At 38.1% G+C, this 14669-nt stretch overlaps 1 pseudogene; it reads left to right on the plus strand.

Moving 5' to 3' along the window:
• Positions 1 to 8761: 8761 nt before the first annotated feature.
• The window catches only part of LOC123960345, a 6667-nt pseudogene continuing 759 nt past the window's right edge, over positions 8762 to 14669 (plus strand).

Below are 14669 nucleotides of genomic sequence, written 5' to 3' on the forward strand. Positions count from 1 at the left end.
TCAGAGTATTGTCTATTCCTGCTCAATATTAAAGTGCAATGAGATAACTGAAGTGGCACTTAATGAGTAAAATTTAAGTTAATTTAAGTTCATAATATAAAGTCCCATCTGAGTCTGAGGAAGATACTGTGTATGATGTGTGGCCTGCCAAGTGCTACTGCAGCTGTTCATCTGGTTCAAGAGGTGAAGTATGTTAGCACCTAATCCTACTTGCAAAACTGGCTGAGCAAGACAGTGATAAGGGTATCTATGTATGTAATCTGTATTTCGAAACACCACCTCTATTTTGGCACATGCTGCAGAGGAAGAAAGACATTCCTCTGTACTTGTCACTCAGCTGAATGACTATGTGCACTTACTCTCACTATAATGCTTGCCTTAAGCTAGCTTGCAGCCATTTTCAGGTAATGAAAAGTCCTATACCATGCAATGATGATCATGGTAGCACTAAGCACAGCAAAGAAATGCACAAAAGATGTGTTAATTCTATCTAGCATTAGCTAGCACCTTTATGGAGAGCTAAGCTTAGCTTCTAACCAGATACACTGTACATTTTAAACACCTAAGAGTTAACATATTAACATTGTAATGAGAGCTGTAGGGCCGAGTGGATCTCTCCATATGACCTTTAAATGTCACCAATTTACCAACAAGGTAAGGCAACAATAAACAGGGTAAGTTTTCAACACTAAATGAACCACTGAAAAGTCCTCTCTCCACTGAGAAGGTGACCAGACACTGTTCTGGACTCACGGAAGCTCTACAAGGTACTATTATTGGCGAGTCGACAGACATGCAGAACTCTGCACAAGACCGGTGAATGGCAGGCAAGTAGATCAGACAAAAGGTTCAACAATAAGCCTTTTGTTCCAGTTAGTCTTTTGGAATCAATTTGCAATGGCTTGACAAACTGAGACATTATCATGATATGCCCACTTACGAGTCCATTTGCTTGAATTGTAAGATAAGGCAAAGATAGAGCTGCACCAGCTATCTTGTCTTACAGAGATGGCATGGTTAGATAATTATCATTTAAAGTGACTTTCACATTTTGCCTTAGGGTGTGCGTGATCTATGTAATGGGTCTGACTCTGAGTTGTCTTATGTAGAAAGCTTCTTTGACACTTGTCTCAGGTGTGATCACAGCAGCAACAGCTATTTTTATTTAATTGTGGAGAAACAAAACATTCAGTTTCCCTCACGTACATGCTCTCAGCACCTTCACAAAAAAAGGCCCAGAAAAGAATTACAGAATCTCAACAAATGAAAAATACAAATACAAATCACACAAATAATAAGCTTATTTTGTCACTTTCCTTTTTCCTATCAGAAAAATAATGGTTAAATAATGAACTGCAGGGCTAAAAAACAATAATGATAATTATTTATACATAATTTCCCCCAATAACAATATAACAAATGATTAATAAATGTTCAATAAATTTTTGAGTTAATTCATTTGAATCATGAATGAATCAGCACTTATTTTTTCTTTGTTTTGAATGTTCTACCTCAGATTTGTTAAGTGATCCACTGTTTGGCATCAAGTGTTTGTTCTGACCATGAAGAAAAGTTTAAAACCACAATTAACCATCTTTCCATGATAACATTTTTGAAAAATACTTTATTGTTTTATCTCAGATCATTAACATTCAAATAATTATAATAATCTTTCTAGATCACTTTTCAAAATCCATATTACAAAGTTTTTCACTATGATAGAAAACTGAAAACAGAAAAATCATAAAACCATCAGGTTTTAAAAAAGAACAGCTTTAGTTTTCAGCCTGTGAAACAGACAACAGACTTTTGCGTGAGGATCTCAGTATGTGCTAGCACGTACAGTACTAAAGGATCAGAGACACATGATAACATTTTTGGTCATTTCGCTTGGCTCAACTGAAACACTTTCTCTCACTATAACACATGCACTTGTCTGTAGCTAGCTTGCAGCCATTTTCAGGAAATGAAATGTAATTTAAATGTCCTTTAGGGAAAGATGAATATGCAGCTCTAAGCACATAAATTAAAATGCACATAAGGTGCTGTTGAAAAACTAATGAATGCTGTAGACACAGACGTTTTAAAAAGTTCAGACTTCACTGGTTAAACAGAACCCAAAATATACGAACAAATTCCTTAAGGTTTAACACCATACAGCTCATAGCCTTCATGTCTTATATAACAGGGACACTTTGCACATACTTAGTATAAAGTCTAACTTGAAAGTGAAAATAATCACATTTTGTTTCATGTGCTAACTGTTGACTTTCAGCTTTATTTTTAGGTTGTTACATCAACATGAGGGAATACTGTAGGAATTGTAGACGTCTTGATAGCTTGTCCCTCTCAGTTGTACAGGATCAACATTCATTAGACATCTTCATATAAAGTCAAGTAAGCTACTTGAATTTGTTCAATATTTGGCTGCAAATTCTTTGCAGTCAGTGATGGGCTGAAGTCTACGTGCCTTCAAAGCAGTGGTAAGATATGGTGAGAAGTAAAAATGCAGCTCCTGTTTAATAAGATTAAGATCCTTCCTTCCATAATACAATATCACATTTCAATGTGTAATCTTTCAGTTGTTGGCTGTTTCCTATTAAAATAATCTGCACCTCTTGTGTGTTTCCCTCGTTGTGTTAATGCTTGTATTATTTGAAATATGTCATAGGCAGACCAACAGCAATGCAATATTGTAAAATATACACACATGCACCTTCCTGGTTCAGTGTTTGGAGCAACTTTCATCTCTGGAACAATAATAATTAGGTAAAAAAACGTTTTTTTACTGTGTTGTCTTTAATTTGCTGGATGTCTCTGTGCAACTACAGGGGCTGAAAACTACCATTTGTAGTTATTTCAATGATATTTTAGATTTTTATTTGTATGAAAAAGAGGCACCTCCTGCACACAGACTTGATGCTCCACCACTTTAACATGACAAGATTTTGATATGAATCTTCCTCGGCTCAGTATGTCAAGGTTTGATGGAAATGTGTCTGAGTTCTTCAGATTTTCTGTCTTCATTTTAGGTATGAGGAAGAACAGGTAGGTATTTAACTTGACATGTTGTTTTTCAGGCCACACCTAATTCAGACATTTCAGGATTTAATTTGAAGAAAACCTTGTGAATAAGAGATGAACTCCACATCAAAGAAATATCAATGTAAAAAAAAAGGTTAAGGTCTAAAATAATTTCATACTAATTAAAATACGTTTTGAAAAATCTTTTTTTAAACCTAAGAAATTTAGCTATTTGGATTATTTGTAACACTCCAGTAATGAGGTTACATCTACAATATATTAAATACAGTTAACCCTTTGAGAGTCATTCAAATGTAAAAACACATTTCTTTTCTCCTTCCTAAAATATTGAGAAACATCTGATCATGTGATCCTGTTCTGACGTCTTGCTTTTTTTCTTGAACCTTCTTTACTTTGACTGTAATCCTCTTGGTGTGAAGACAGCAAGACTTTCAGCAGGTGAGTGAACTCAACTTAAACTTCATACAAAGAAAAATACAGTAAATGCAGTCTGTCGGTAATGTGCAGAAGCAGAACTGATCATTTTAAAGCACGAGGCTTGAACATTGATCATCGGCCATCCTCAGGTGAGTGCTGGCTGTTTATATATGAGTTACAGCTTGTTATAATCAAAGAAACTTCACCAAAACAGATTTCGGTTCACTCACATTATATACATACAGACAGAATACGCTCTGACAGTCAGTTTCAAAAATATATAGGTATCAAACTGATGATTTGCTTTTCTTTGATGTGAAACGATAAGTCCAGATGGTTTCTCATTCTGTGTTTAATCTGAGTATTTTCAATACTGAGAGTATGAAAAATGTTTTACTGTTTTAACTCAGATCATCAACATTTAAATAATAATAATAATAATCTTTCTAGATCACTTTTCACAATCCATAGCACAATGTTTATCACTAAGACAGAAAACTGAAACAGAAACATCATAAAACCATCAGGTTTTAAAAAATAACAGATTATAAGGAATTAAAAATTCTAATTTAGTATAATAAGGAAAGGCTCTCAGATAAATAAAAGTTTGTTTCAAGAAGGGGCTTTAAAAAGACCTCTGATTCAGCCGTCCTGATTTCCTTGGTCAACAAACACTCGTCCTTTTTAGTTTCAGCCTGTGGAACAGACAACAGACTTTTGCCTGAGGATCTCAAAAAATGTGCCAGCTCGTACGGTACTAAGGGATAAGAGACACAGCAGGCAAAGAGGCCAAGAAGAGCCTCAAAAGTAATCTCTTCTAAAACATACTGGGAGCCAGTGTAAAGAGGATAAAACAGGATTAGGAGTTTACTGGTTAAACAGAACCAGAAACATGGACATATACAAATCTAATTAAATAAAGTCAAAGTTCAATCCATTTTAGAAAAGATAAGAAGTCAGTCCAGTTAATCCACACACACACACACACACTCACACACACACAAACACACACTCACACACACACACACACACACAAACACACACTCACACACACACACACACACACACTCACACACACACACACTCACACTCACACACACACACACTCACACACACACACACACACACACACACACACACACACACACACACACACACACACAAACACTCAGACGTTTGGTTACTGAATACATTTTGTTACTTAAATAATTGGAAACGTTGCTCCTTAATGTAATGTATTTTTTTAAGTTTATTTTTACTTATTTTGCCTTTTATTTAGATTTCTTGCTACTCTCCAGTTAAGTTTCCTGTGTTTTTTTGACCAGAGACACTTTGACAACTGCAACATCTGGTAAGTCCAGATGTTACAGTTTTATCAGAAAATGTTTTTTTGTGTTTTATGTGCTGACTTTTAGCTAAATTTTTTAAGGGGATTTTACGTTAATTCAACATATTTAATTTATTTAGATCCTTCATACTCTACAACACTACAAATTATAGCCAGCTAAATCGACATCAGAAAATAATAGTCTGATATGGGCCACGTTTAATCAATATGTGAACTGGCAAACAAAAAAATCAGATCTGGGAATTCAGCATTAAGGCGAGCATTGTGAACGTAGCGTACGAGTTGAACTCCACATCAAAGAAATATTGGGCAGAAATAAAAATGCTGAAAAATAGTTTGAGGTCTAAATTAATTTCACACTATTTAAAATATGTTTATAGATTAGTTCAAATATCATATTTTATTTAGAGTTTTTCTTGTTTTTATCTGTTCTCTTTTAAAACCTGATGGTTTGCTGCCTATCACGGTAGCCAGTGTAAAGAAGATAACTTTCATACTTGACTTCACTTTTTCAGGAAGACTTTCCTTGTTTTTACTTCAGCTTATAGCCAACATGTTTTATATATGATTACATATAAAACAAAAAAAAGGCTTACATCTTAAATTTGAGGCCAATTTCTTTTTTTGCCAAACATGGAAGGCAGATTTTGACCATTTGAGCACAAAAGGAAAAGATAGGGAAGACTGGAAGTGGAAAGAGCTCTACAGGAAACACCATTCTAGGAAGAAAAAGCTGAAGCAGGTCAAATAACAATCACCAAACTTTGTCAGAAAGCACAGAGTGAAGTGGACGGTCGTCCGGTCGTTGTGGTCGACACTCCTGGTCTGTTTGACAATAGTTTGTCCCATGAAGAAGTTTATGAGGAGATGGTGAAATGCATCAGTCTTCTAACTTCAGGACCACATGTCTTCCTGTTGGTGTTAGAAATTGGCAGATTCTATAAAGACTATAAAGAAAGAAATGGAGAGAATCCTGAAGGAGAAGGAAGAAGAGATGAAGAGAGAGAGGGAGGAGCTTCAAAGAAAACATGAGGAGGAAATGGAAGAGGTGCAAAGAAGAATGGAAGAACAGAGAGCAGAAACTGAGCTGGAGCTGGAGCTGGAGTAATAAATATGCATTGTCTTATTACACTTTAAAAATAAAACTAGTGGTTAACATTGCGAAACTGCACGTGGCAAACGTTGTGAAACGTTACGCAATTTGGTTAGGTCATAGATGTCATTTACACAGGAGGCGCTGGGGACATGTCTCCAGCACTTTTTAAGAGCATTTGTTAAAAATGTTCTAATAAATAGCTTGCACCAAGAAACTAACAAATTAAAATGCTTTGAGAGGTTTATTTACACAATAAGAAAACATGCAATGCAATATAAATATGGAAGAAACACGTCCGCAAACGTTCTTAGTCATCCAAGCCCTTTCTCATCTCAGGGCGTCATATACCAATGATTTGAGAAACAGTGACAAAGCGTAGGTATTTGACGCTAAAGGTACCCTTTCTGTGTGAGACGCACCGGGTGCCTCTCCATGAGCTGGGGCGTCCCGTACAGACCGGAAGTGCTGCAGTCCTCTTGATTGCTTGTGCCTCTCAAATCTAAAGGGCCAATATTTATTAGACAAGTTAATATAAAGTCAAGTAAGCTTATTCATCACATTTAGTTTAGTTTAGTTTAGTTTAGTTTATTTGTTTAGCACGTTTGGTACAAGTCCAGAACAATGCAAGGAGGGAACGAAGCCAGACTAGGCTTGTACAGAGTTCCACTCCTTTTCCCATATTAAGTCACGAGATATGCAGACTAAGCATCAAAGTAGAAGAAAAAAGAACAACAACAAAAAACAGAACACACAAGAAAAAAAAAAATGAAAATAAAAATAAACAACAAGCGATAGAAAGCAATTCAATACAAACCAACAATACTTAGAAAAAAACTACATAAAGGCATCAAGCTAGCAGTAGTAAACTCTTCAAATGCTTTTTAAAAGCTGAATAAGAGGACATTGATCGCAACGATGGACTTAAGTCACTCCAGAGCTTAGGACCTAAGCCCCTTAGAACATGTAGCTCCCATTTAATAAGATCCTTCATTATAATAACCATTATTTTTGGCCATTTGGAAGCAGAAAACTGCAAATACAAAACTTTTCCTGTGACGTTACACAGACTGTAAAGATGAGTTGTTTCATAGCGCTGAGTCCTGGACGTTAGTGATGTGCGATACCACTTAATTCCTATACGATCCAATACCAAGCAATACCCAGGCTGGTATTGCTGATACCGATACCAATACTTTTTACATGTTTCATTTCCAGTTCAATGTGACCTTGAGCAACGCCTAGTTGCTCCAGGGGTGTGCGACCTCTGATGTGATTAGCATTTGTAAGTTGCTTTAGATAAACGTGTCAGCTAAATGAATAAATGTAAATGTAATATAAATAACTATGAGCTGAAAGACTGAGAACCTTCACAGATATCTTACTTGGCTTTTTGTCTTTACTACTTAATTAAATGTTTTTAATAAAAGTGCACTGCATTCATCAAAGAAAATAAAATTAGACACCTTAGTAATTATGAGAATAGATGACATAATTATGAATTAGAACATCTTTTCTTATACTTAATAGATTCTTTGGTGAATGGGATACGCTTGCATAGTTTTTCATTGTTACGCGAGTTTCGCATGCCACATTGAAATCAAATCAGCACACAGAAAATAAAGTGATGTACTTCCCTTTAGTCCAGTAGAGGGCAGCATAGACCTACCAATCATTCGTTTTCATGAAGAGGTTCAAGGGAGATTTTTCTTTTTTTGAGCAGTGTGAGCAGGTTTCTAAACAACAACATACCACAGTAAAATACACTGTTTACCTTGATGACAAATAAAGGTGTTCTCATTGTATGGTATTGTTTAATTGTTTTTGCAGAAAGAGATGATGTGAAACCTGGAAAACGCAGAAACTGCTTCAGCTTCCTGTCCCCCAACAGTGAGACACTTTGAATTTAACAACAATCATTTTGGCATTTCATCTAATTTGTAATCCAACATAATATAATGTATGAGAGCAATCAATGTGAAAGGTGCAGGATGTGTTAAGTAAGCCATGAAAAAAAAAAAAAAAACTGTCGAAGGTGTTTGATAAATCACATTGAGTGGATCTGACCAGTTTGTTTTCTTTCGTTTGAATCTCAATAAATCACAGTTGAATTTGTCACATGGGGCATCAGCCGATTGAAGTTAATCTGTTTAGTTTTACTAAGTATGCAATCTCTGTTAAAAACATCAACAATGAGCTAAAAGGGCACATTTAGGTGTTGTAACAAACTAGTATACCTTTAAGTGTATATTTTCTCTTGGCCTCTGTGAAGAGAGCTGGCTCCCTAATTTAGTGTTTTCCTTTCAGTGTCTGAGCTGAGGGTTGTTCTGCTGGGGAACAGCTGGTCTCAGAGGAGTTCAGTGGGGAACTTCATCCTGGGTTTGGCTGGGTTCAGCACTGAGGAAGAACCAGAACTCCATTTGAGACTCACTGGACAGTTGAAGGAGAACAAAATAGTTCTTATCAACACCCCAGATCTGCTGCATCCCCACATTTCTAAAGATAAACTGACAGAACATGTAATAACCTGTGTGAGTCTCTCTGATCCTGGAGCTCATGTGTTCCTGCTGGTTCTACAGCCTGAAGACTTTACTGAGGAACAGAAACTGAGACTCTGCAGAGTCCTGAAACTCTTCAGTGATCGATCATTTGATCATTCACTGGTTCTGATATCAACACCCAGAGAGAAGAGTCCAGGTTTCATTCCAAACTATATGCAACATCTACATTTAAAAGACATGATCAGAATGTGTAGATACAGATCCTTGAAGCAGGAGAACCTTGAACTTCCAAATTTGTTAGCATGTTTGGGTCAAATTGTGGATAAAAACTATGGACAGCATGTCATCTGTTTAAAAATGCAACAACTGCTCAACTCGCCGCTCCTCCAAATCTGCAAAAGGAAAGTGTCTTGGCTGGTGAACAAGCTTCTGGTAAATTCAGGAAACATTCTGACATTTGTTGGGAGTATATTATCACCAATCATTATACCATGTTATTTGTTTGTTGTTGGTGCATTTGACATTTTTTATATATTTATTGCAGAGTTGACATCCAGGACTGAAACTGCCTCTTCATGCCAGTGTATGTAAATGTGCTAAATCAAAGTTGATCTGTTTGTGTCAAGATACTATGAAGAAACAATTTAGTGAAGACCTGGGTAAGCTGCAATGGGACATAGTCTGTTTCAATCTGTTACCAAGGCTGCAGACAATGCCCTTAATGACATTTGTTGACTAACCACTATCAAATTAAATCCAACCAATTACATTCATATTGTTTCTATATTACACCAATTAGCAATTCATAATTCAACTGCAAAATTAGAAACATAAAACTACTTTAAAGTCCATCCAGGTCATGCATTCATTTATTCCCAGATAGACTACTGTAACTCTCTCTTCACCTGCGTCAGCAAGTCGTACCTGGACTGTCTACAAATGGTCCAGAATGCTGCTGCAAGGCTGTTAACCAGGTCTAGCAAGACAAGTCACATTACAGCCATCCTGTCATCGTTACAGCGGCTCCGAGTCAGGCTCAGGATTCAGTTTAAAGTGCTCATTTTCACTGATAGAGCCCTGCACGGTCAGGCACCTGAGTACATTTCTTACCTCCAGCCGCATATCATTATAGGCTAAAAACAATAGGTCATCTTGCATTTGATGTGGTGGATCAGACACTGCTTGCTCTTCCCTAAGACTTACGTTCTGCAGTCTCTGATGCCTTTAAAAAAGTCAAAGACTCATAATCTGACTTAATCTGGCCTTTATCTTGCCATGTGCTATATGAATTGTGTAAATTTGTGTGTTTTAAGATCCCTTACTGGCTATGTTTTATCGATTTGATTTTGTAATTTGATGCTTACATTGTGTTGCTTGATCTCTTTACTGTCTTCGGTTGCTTACTGATATTTTAATTAATTATTATTTATTACTGTGTTTATGTTGATGTTGCTTTATTATTTTACACTTCTAAAGTACTTTCACTTCTGTGAAATGGGTTATATTAAGTAAGCTTACTTATTAACCTACTTAGTTATCCAAGGAAGGTAAAATTAAGGTCATTAGGTAGGTAGGTAGGTAGATTTTGTCACAATATAACAGGTAATGCATTGAAATTGATTTTGCTAAGTAGCAGACAATATACATATAAAAGCAATTATAAAAATGGTAAACAGAAATAAACTATACTAAATGGAGCAGTGCTAAGGATGAATTTGAGCTTAAAAGTTTAATAGCTTTGGGGGAAAAGTTGCTCTGCAGTCTGGTGGTGTGGGAGCAGAAACTTCTATATCTCTTCCCAGAAGGCAGCAGGGTAAACAGGCTGTGGCTGGGTGGGTAATGTCCTTTAGTGTCAGTTCTCATAGGCACCTCACCTTATCGATATCACTGATGCTCGGGAGATGGGCACCGATGATCTTCTGAGCAGTTTTAATCCCCTGCTGCAGAGCCCTCTGGTTCTGGGCCGTGCACATCCCATGTTAGTGATGTTTCCAGTCAGGATGCTTTCTATAGCTCCTCTGTAAAAGCTGACAAGAATTTAGTGTGGGAATTTGGCCTTTCTAAGCTTCCTCAAGAAATATAAGCATTTCTGAGCTTTCTTCACCAGTGTGGAGATGTGGGATGACCAAATAAGGTTCTCTGTGATGCTGATTCCCAGGATCCTGAAACTGTTCACCTGCTCCACTTCAGCACCACTGATGTAGACAGGAGTGTGTGTCTTTATGCCCTATTTTTTTTAAACCAACGATCAGTTCCTTAGTTTTGCTGACGTTGAGCACTAGGTCGCTCTGTGTGCACTACCTTTGGATATGAAGTCTCACTGTTGTTTGAAATCCAGCTGATGATGGTGGTGTCGCAACTTCACAACGGAGTTCTCTTCATGTTGATGCAGTCGTGGGTGTACAGCATGAACAGGATGGGGCTGAGCACACAGCCCTGGGGTGCTCCAGTGTTGAGCACTTGAGTGGAGGAGGTATGTCTGCCAATTCAAATTGACTGGGGTCCGTTTGTGAGGAAATCTAATATCCAGTCGCAGAGTGTTGTATTTAAACCCAGAGTGCTGAGTTTGCTGATCAGTATCTTCTAAAAGCAAACTGGTGAGGGTCCAGGCTGATCCAACCAGTTGCCATTTTGTCAGGGATGTTTCAAAGTAGTAGTAGTAGGAGGATAAAGCTGGTACCTGTTAGAGACAGGAGAGAGTATTTTCTAAAGATATTTTATAGAACTTTGTGAAGTTAATTGTAGTAGTTGCAGTAGTTCTTGTAGTAGTAGTGGTTAATTGTTTCTATTCTTAACAGTGCAATCCGATATTCAAAGTTGATAACAGTGGAAAAGTGCGAGTAGAGGCTCACAAGAAATTGTAAACAGTCACTAAATCTAATGTTGGTTCCCACCTTTGAACAGATATGAGTCATCAAAATCTATCCCGAGCAAACTGTAGCCAACTTAGTGAAGTTAAAAAAGTAAGAAAACAAATTGTAGTGTGAAAAGTCATATTTAACCATGGAAGGCAAACATATCTCCAATCACCATTAATCCTTCTAAAAGAATATGTAATGAAACATGGTAAATGAATAGAGTGTGATGAAAATATTGTCATTACAAGTTTAGAAGGTAATTTCCGAATCTTATTTGTTATAGCACACAAACTCAGGATAGTGTTGCTGGGAAAAGGTGATGACCAAAAAACAACACTGGGAAAAAAGAGTTTTATGTTCCATATTTATTTGCAAACAAATATTGTCAGGCTGCCTGTGGAGAGTGGAAAGGAAAACTGTTCACAGTAGTGAAAACTCCAGACATGTTCAGTCTGTCTGTGGAAGCAGTGAAACAAGCAATGAGAAGCTGTGAGACTCTTTGTCCTCCTGGACCAAATGTTCTGCTGCTGTTAGTGAAGCCTTCTGATTTCACTGAGGAGGACAGACAAACACTGAAGTTCATCCTGAGTTTGTTTGGTCAAGATGCTTTTAAACACTCAATGGTCATAGTGACTCATAATGAGGTGGAAGAGAATTAAAAAACTCATCCAAGACTGCAAACAAAAGACAAAAATATTCTAAACCATCGCCAGACGATGCAGAAATTGGAAAATATAGCCAGTGACAACAGGGGACGACATCGGACTTGAAGAGGCAGATCTGAATCTGGTGTTGTGTGGGAGAAAAGGAGCATTGAAATCTTCATCGACCAAGGCAATTCTGGGACAAAGAAAGATTGGTTAATCTGCTGGCAAATCAGAGTGTGTTAAACATCAGGGAGAGGTGTGTGGACGTTGGGTTTCCCTGGTGGAGCTGCCTGCCTTGTATGGAAAACCTCAGGAGGCAGTGATGAAGGAATCACTCAGGTGTATCTCCCTCTGTGATCCTGAGGGCGTCCATGCCTTCATCCTGGTCCTACCTGTGGGTCCCCTCACTGATGAAGACAAGGGAGAGTTAGAGACCATCCAGAACACATTCAGCTCTCGAGTCGATGACTTCACCATGATTCTGTTCACTGTGGAGTCAGATCCTGCAGCTCCAGCTGTTGTTAACTTTCTGAAGGAAAACAAGGACATCCAGGAGCTCCGTCAGAGCTGTGGAGGAAGATATGTTGTTCTCAACATCAAGGACAAGCAGCAGATCCCAGAGCTGTTGTACATGGTGGAAAAGATGAGAGTTGAAGGATCCAGATGTTTCACAAAGGACATGTTCACCAGGGCTCAGATGGAGAAGGCTGAAGAGCAGGAGAACATTAACACAAGACTTAAAGCTGAACTGCAGGATGTTAAAAAGAAAAGTGAGAAAGGAATAGATGATCACAGCAGAGAGCCTCTCAGGATGGTGCTGGTTGGGAAGACTGGCAGTGGGAAGAGTGCAACAGGAAACACCATTTTAGGCAAAGAACATTTTAAATCCCTCCAGAAGACTGTCCCCAAGTCCTGTGAGAAAGCAACAGGAGAGATTGATGGACGGCCTGTCGCTGTGGTCGACACCCCCGCATTGTTTGATAAAACTTTGTCTGATGATGAAATTCAACAGGAGCTCTACAAATGCTTCAGCATGTTGTCTCCTGGACCTCATGTGTTCCTGCTGGTTCTGCAGATTGGGGACTTTAAACAAGAGGAAAAAGACTCTGTGGAACTGATCAAGAAATATTTTGGCAAGAAGTCTGGAGATTTCATCATCGTTATCCTCGCCAGAGGAGATGAACTGGACAGTCAGTCATTTGATATTGAAGACTGTGATGGCTTTGTTAAAAATCTCATAGCTGACTGTGGAGGGAGATACCAGGTGTTCAATAACAAAGCTAATCACACAAATCGCTCACAAGTCAGTGAGCTGATGCTCAAGATCGAAGCCATGGGGAAGCAAAATGGCGGCTGTTACAACACAGAGGAATTCATACAAATGCAGGTGAAGAGGATTTTGAAAGAGAAGGAAGAAGAGATGAAGAGAGAGGATGAAGACATCAGGAGAAAACATGAGGAAGATTTGAAAACTTTGAAAAGGAAAGTCGACGAACAGCGTGAAGAAATTGTACAGGAGAGAAAACTGAGATCAAAACAGCTAAAGGACAAAGATGAATGCATCAACAAGGAGCGTCAGGAGAGAAAGAAAGAACGGGAGGAAGAAGAAAGGAGATGGAAATTACAAGTAGAAACTCAGCGACAGGAATGGAGAAGAAAACTGGAAACTTCAGAGAAAATAATTAAATCAGAAAGAGAGCAAAGAGAAAATGCTCAGAGGAAGCTCGACGTGTGTAGAAAAGAGAATAAGAGAGATCGAGATGCCTGGGACAAGGAAAGACGATGGAAGAATAAGTTGTTTGTTCTGTTGATTTTTCTAATATTTTCCTTCTGTTATGTTTTGTTTTTCTGAGTTGCACATGAACAGTTTTACAGTTGGGTGACAGGAACTGGTCCAGTGGATCCAGCCACAGAAGGGCTGGAATGGCTGAAACCGCTTCAACAGAATTGTTGTGGACAGTCGTGGCCATCAATAGTAGACTACGTCCATCGGCAGGCTGGGATTGTTATTCTGTCTGACAACATTATGTTTCTCACGTTTCCATTGTCATCCTCCTTTGTTCCTGTGTTAGCTGAATTTTTAATAATTTGTCCAAGCATGTAAGTTGTGTCAGCTGTCTAGGTTTAGATTATCAGTATCAAAGTGGACCTGGATAGTACCAAACAAAATATACTGTATGTGTGGAGTGTATGTTTTGGTAAAAGGATTTCTATGTAAGAACAAAAATGAAAATGAATATGTACCATGTGAACATATATGTAAATTAAAGCTGCAAGCAGCGTTGGGCGGGCCCTCGCACTTGTAGCGCGTCCGCGCGTGAGCCGGCCGAGTTGCATATTCTGGAGCTCTGCCGGTGCGGCTGTGAATTTCCTACGCGGTTCCGACGCCGCATGAAGGTGTTATATGTCACTTCCTGTGTCCCCTATGTGGAGCTACATAGCACTTGCCGCTATGAATATAAATCGGTATTGGTGTGTAGATGTCTGCGGGGTGGGAGAGTTAACAAGCACGTAAAGTTTGTTTCAGATGTGAGCATGTACACTGAACAATAATGTACCCAAACAATAAAATAAATTCCTTTTATATTTCCCTGCCTTGTTGTTTATGTGTACATACAGAGGAAGAATGTGAGAACAGCACACATTTCATCTTTACTGTGTGTTAGAGCATGGGAGAACAGTGGATACTTTTAATACAGCCCACACCCCTAATACTGTGTAACTATAACAAGTAGAGAACAGAAGAAAAAGATGTTCTTT

Source organism: Micropterus dolomieu, linkage group LG21 (genome assembly GCF_021292245.1).
Source record: "Micropterus dolomieu isolate WLL.071019.BEF.003 ecotype Adirondacks linkage group LG21, ASM2129224v1, whole genome shotgun sequence".
NCBI lineage: Eukaryota > Metazoa > Chordata > Actinopteri > Centrarchiformes > Centrarchidae > Micropterus > Micropterus dolomieu.